The following is a 5,184-nucleotide window of genomic DNA, read 5'->3' as shown; positions in this document are numbered from 1 at the left end:
AGCCCTGGGTATGTTTGACGCAAAATTTTACGGAGGCAACAAAATGGTGCATAAAGGAAAACTAGTAGATGTAATTTATTTAGGCTCTCAAAGGGCTTTTGATGAAGCCCTACACAAGAGACCACTGGGCAAGAGGTAAAAAGCTGTCAACCATGAGTTAAAAGTGAGTTAAGAGATAGAGGGGGAATGAAAGAATAAATGACCAGCTCTCAGCATGGAAAAGAGTTAATAGTGGGGTATCAGCAATCGGTGTAAGAGTAGTCTCCTCTAGGATATTTATTAACATCCTTGAAAATGAACCAAATAATGAGGTGCTGAAATTTGCTGACTAAACAAAACTATTTTGGTTTCTTAAATCTATACAGATGGAAGTGAGAAACATAGACTCTAAACTCAGTAATTGGGTGAAACAGTGGCAGATGAAACTCAGAGCAGACAAGTGCAGAGTATTGCATGTTGGAAGTAGCAATTTAAATTAGTCATCCACTCGGGTGAGTTCTGAATTAGTTCTACTTACAGGGAAAAGATTTAGGCTCATGGCAGACATCTTAATGAAGACGTATGTGTGATGCTCAGTAGAGTTTAAAAACCAAAAGAAAGAACGAAAAATAAAGAAAGAGAAAGAAAGAGAAAAAGAAAGAAAGAAAGAGAAAGAGAAAGAAAGAAAGAGAAAGAAAGAAAGAAAGAAAGAAAGAAAGAAAGAAAGAGAAAGAAGAAAGCAAGAAAGCAAGAAAGCAAGAAAGAAAGAAAGAAAGAAAGAAAGAAAGAGAAAGAAAATACACTATTTAATTGCAGTAAAAATGAAAGGGAACATATTCCAATGTCATTACAGAAATCAGTGGTACACGCTTATTCTGCATTCAGTTAAAATCACCTTGTTTCCAAAAGAAGATGGTAAAAATAGAAAGAAATATCTGATAACACCAGGAACCTCATTACAAGCAATGGGGAAAGACAGGTACAATCTCCTAAGGAAGGTCTTTAAAGTTATCAATTATTCATAATTGGAATGAAGTAAAGATGAACATAGGGGGTATATATGTTTTCCATAAAGGTAAAAACCTATATTAATATTTTTGCAGCTTGTAGGCAGACTAGAAATGTCTGTAAATGGCATCATAAATTGAATTTTCTTCTGATATGAGATGTTATGAGCTGGTCTCAGTTCCGCCTCATGAGATCCAGTCTGTCTTCTTACTTATTAGTTGCCATTGTCATCTTTTCTAAGATGGGAGATGAGAAAATGTATACATTAAAAAGTTTCATAAGTATTATTTCAAATACCATTTGCAAATTGTTTATATCTTCTTCCAAGCCCAGAAAATGCACAAAGATCTAATATTGAAATCGTGTACCAACTCCAATAAAATAAAGGCAAGTGTCAGTTAAGTCATTGCATTCCCCTGACCCTGGAGGTTCCCAAATACGCAAATCATTGCACACTCTTTTTTCCATCTTCCCCAGGAGGCAATTCATCAATGGATTTGACCACCAGGAGCAATAAGATTGCCTACCCCTCTGCCCTTCTCTTCTCCCCAACTGTCTCAGTGAGATTGGCAACTGTGGTTACCAGAAGGTAATCAATCCCCAGGCTTCCAGAGATCAAGCATCTGCTGACAGAGGTCAGAAAGAAATGCTCTCCCACAATGCCAAGTACTTTATAATTGACCGAGTGCTTGTAGAGAAAATGACATCCTAACACTCAAGCTAAGGATCACACAACTGGGCAGGTACATGGAGAGCAGGGCATGATGGTGGAAACAGTTACTGGCTAACTCCCCTCCTGCAGTATTTTGACCTTACCAGAGGGTTGGGGCTGAGCTATTGGAGTCTTGGCATTTCTTCGCCTGGATTTACTATGTTGAGGCAACTGATGTGCTGTGGAACTTCAGAAGTACTTTTCCTTGTTTGCTTTTCTTCCTGAAATCTAATCCCTGAGCACTGTGATAAACAAAAATAAACTAAGAATGACTAGCAATAAAACATGAGCAAAAACAAACCAAATATTAATGTAAAAATAGCATTAATAGAAGCTAAAATATGAATTTCACCACAGAAGGGTCACAGCATAGCATTTTTGCAAGTGAAGTGTAGTTATTCTGGAAGAGATCAGCTTATCCTTAAGAAATGATTTTTTTTCTCAGACAGGAATTTGAATGCTTAATAAAACATTTCAGATGACATAGATATTTTCCACTCCAAATGTGTAGATTCTTTCTAAAAGAGGGCATAAGGTAACATTTTCACAGCAATTCTGCAAAATACGAAGGGCAGGCTGATTTGCTGGGTGTTGGCATAACACAAGAGCGTTACATCAAGTGGAAAGTTACTGGCATGGGCCAGTGTTTACAGAAGTACCTTCACCTCTACACTCTTTGCACCAAAATATCTTATAAGCTTCTTCCAAAAGATAAACACACACACACACACACACACACACACACACACACACACACAGCTGTTAAATAACTTTGCTATTTTTAGGCTACATCTACTCATCATTTATCTTTGTTCTACTTATGATGACTTATAGATATCAATGCTGCCACCCCCACCCCTCACTTGAGCCTTCCCCAGTCTCTACAGATGCCAGATTTTGTGAACGACAATATCAACACCACTGTCATCCAAACTATTACACTAAGTGTGCACACCAATGGAATGAGAGAGACATATTCAATATGCTCAGTATGGTTCATCCAAAAGAGCAATTAAAATTCCTGTATGGTAAGCAACTCATTCAGAGAGATGGATGTTAGTTATCTAAGACAGTGACTCTCCAGAATATAACCATAAAGAAAAAAGAGTTTCAGAAAGAAAGAAAGAAACAAAGAAAGAAAGAAAGAAAGAAAGAAAGAAAGAGGAAGGAAGGAAGGAAGGAAGGAAGGAAGGAAGGAAGGAAGGAAGGAAGGAAAAAAGAAAAGTAAGAGGAGTTCCTTAACAGCCAAAACAGATGTCAAAATCCATGCAGTTCATGGATGAATTCTTCAGGTTGCTGCTCAAAGCCAATTTGCTTTTTTTTCCCCCTTAAATTAATTAATGTATTAATTGCATAGGAATATTTTCCTCAGTTTAGATCATTCTTGTAGTCTATGAATTAAACCTTCATTGTAATGTAACTGCTTTACTGAGATATAATTCACATAGCATATATCTCAGTAAATATAATTCATTCATTTAAAGTACACAACTCAATGTTGTTGTGTTTTTTAGTACATTCGCAGATATGCACAACCATTACCAAAATCCATTTTAGAACATTTTCATCACCTCAAAAAGAAACCCCATATCTTTTAGCTATCATTACCCTATTCCCTTGCTCCTATCCCCACCCCAACCCTAAGCAATCACTAATCTACTTATTATCTCTAAAGATCTCCCTATTCTGGTCTTCATGTGAATGGAATCATATATGATCTTTGTGACTGGCTTCTTTCACTTAGCATAATGTTTTTAAGGTTTATCCATATTGTAGTAGGTATCAGTACTGCATTCCTCTTAATGGCCCAACCATATTCCATTGTGTGGCTACACTACATTTTACTCATCCATGTGCCAGTTGAATGGACATTTAGATTGTTTCCATTTTCTGGCTACTATGAGCTCATGCTGCTGTAAACATTCACATACAAGTTTCGGTATAGACATATGTTTTCATTTCTCTTGGATGTATACTTACGAGAATTATCCAGTCATATGTATAAGTCTGCGGGTCTGTGTTTAATCACTTGATGTGTTTTCTAAAGCAACGACACCACTTCGCATTCCTCCCAAGTGTGTGAGGGTTCCAGTTACTCTTCATCTTCATCAACACGAGTCTTATTGGACTTTTTGACCATAGCCACTCTGATGAGTACAAAGCGGTATCTCGTTATGGTTTTCCTTTCATTTCCCTGATAACTAATGCCATCAAGCATTGTTTTCATGTGCTTATGGGCCATTTGTATATCTTCTTCGGAGAAATATGGATCCTGATTCTTTGCCCATTTTTTTTTTTTTTTTAATTAGGAGCCAGTATACATTTACTTTACACATTATGTTAACAACTGATTCTTCAGCTAACAAATGATGAGAAATAGCAAACAGTAGGTGGGGAGGAACGATTAAGGCCAGCCATACCAACTAACCTGATATAATAAGAGAAGGAAAGACAGTGTCTGGGTTGAATGGCAACTCTGAATTTTTGGCTCTGGTCATGATCGCAGGGTGGGGGGATCAAGCCCAGCATCGGGCTTTGTGCTGAGTGTGGAACCTGCTTAAGATTCTCTCCCTCTCCCTCTACGCCTCTCCTCTGCTCACTAAATAAATAAATAAATAAATAAATAAATAGCTAAATAAGTAAATAAAAGGAAAAGATATAAAAACCAAACATAGGGGAGCCTGGGTGGCTCAGTCGGTTGAGTGTCCGACTTTGGCTCAGGTCATGATCTCCCAGCTTGGGAGTTCAAGTCCTGCATTGGGCTGTGTGTTGACAGCTCAGAGCCTGGAGCCTGCTTCAGGTTCTGTGTCTCCCTCTCTCGCTCTGCCCCCCTCCCACTTGCTCTGTCTCTCCCTCAAAAATAAATAAAAGCATTAACAAATTTTAAAAAACAAACATAAAACCGCAGAAAGTAGAACATTCTCCAGTCCTATAGGATAGAAAGGACCATTTCAATGGGCCCTGGAAGTATCTTTGTGTTACAATATGGAAAATGACTCAGGTTTATGGTGATTACCCTATATCCTCTTTACAGGATCATTTCAAATTCTATATGGACCATTTACAAAGGCTGGGAGGTCTATAATAAAATGTAGGGCTGTGACAAACGGGGATTAAGATTTGTTATCAACAGTATGCTCTTAAATGTTTGTAACAACCAATTCTTCAGGGAGAAGAAAAGGTCTGATTTGCACTCTATAGCTGATTTCAAGCTACCAAAGTGATGGCAACCAGCACAAGAACTTCCTGAAAATTTAACAGTTGGTTCACAAGTCAGTGGAAGCCAACTTGGACATACCACAGCATGATGTGTGACTGACATAAACTAGACACTGTGTTAGTCTCTTTACATACATTCCCTTATTACTGCTCTCAATAATCTTTAAGAAGGATTAAGTGTATTCATCCCCAAAGTAAACTGAGTCTCAGAAAGATTGTACAACCTTGCCCAGAGAGACGCAGGTAAGAAATCCATTCTGGTCTTT

The 5,184-nt window shown here is 37.8% G+C and overlaps 1 long non-coding RNA gene across 1 annotated transcript; it reads right to left on the bottom strand.

Annotated features, from left to right (window-relative positions):
• Positions 1-859: 859 nt before the first annotated feature.
• On the bottom strand, positions 860-4,280 carry LOC123609832. Its single transcript, XR_006717983.1, has 3 exons — positions 3,680-4,280; positions 1,804-1,934; positions 860-1,223 (listed from the first exon to the last, which is right to left on the bottom strand). It is a non-coding gene; the product is annotated as an uncharacterized LOC123609832 (long non-coding RNA).
• Positions 4,281-5,184: the final 904 nt, after the last annotated feature.

Source organism: Leopardus geoffroyi, chromosome B2 (genome assembly GCF_018350155.1).
Source record: "Leopardus geoffroyi isolate Oge1 chromosome B2, O.geoffroyi_Oge1_pat1.0, whole genome shotgun sequence".
In the NCBI taxonomy this organism is placed as follows: domain Eukaryota; kingdom Metazoa; phylum Chordata; class Mammalia; order Carnivora; family Felidae; genus Leopardus; species Leopardus geoffroyi.
This window is presented reverse-complemented; position numbering and strand designations above follow the sequence as displayed.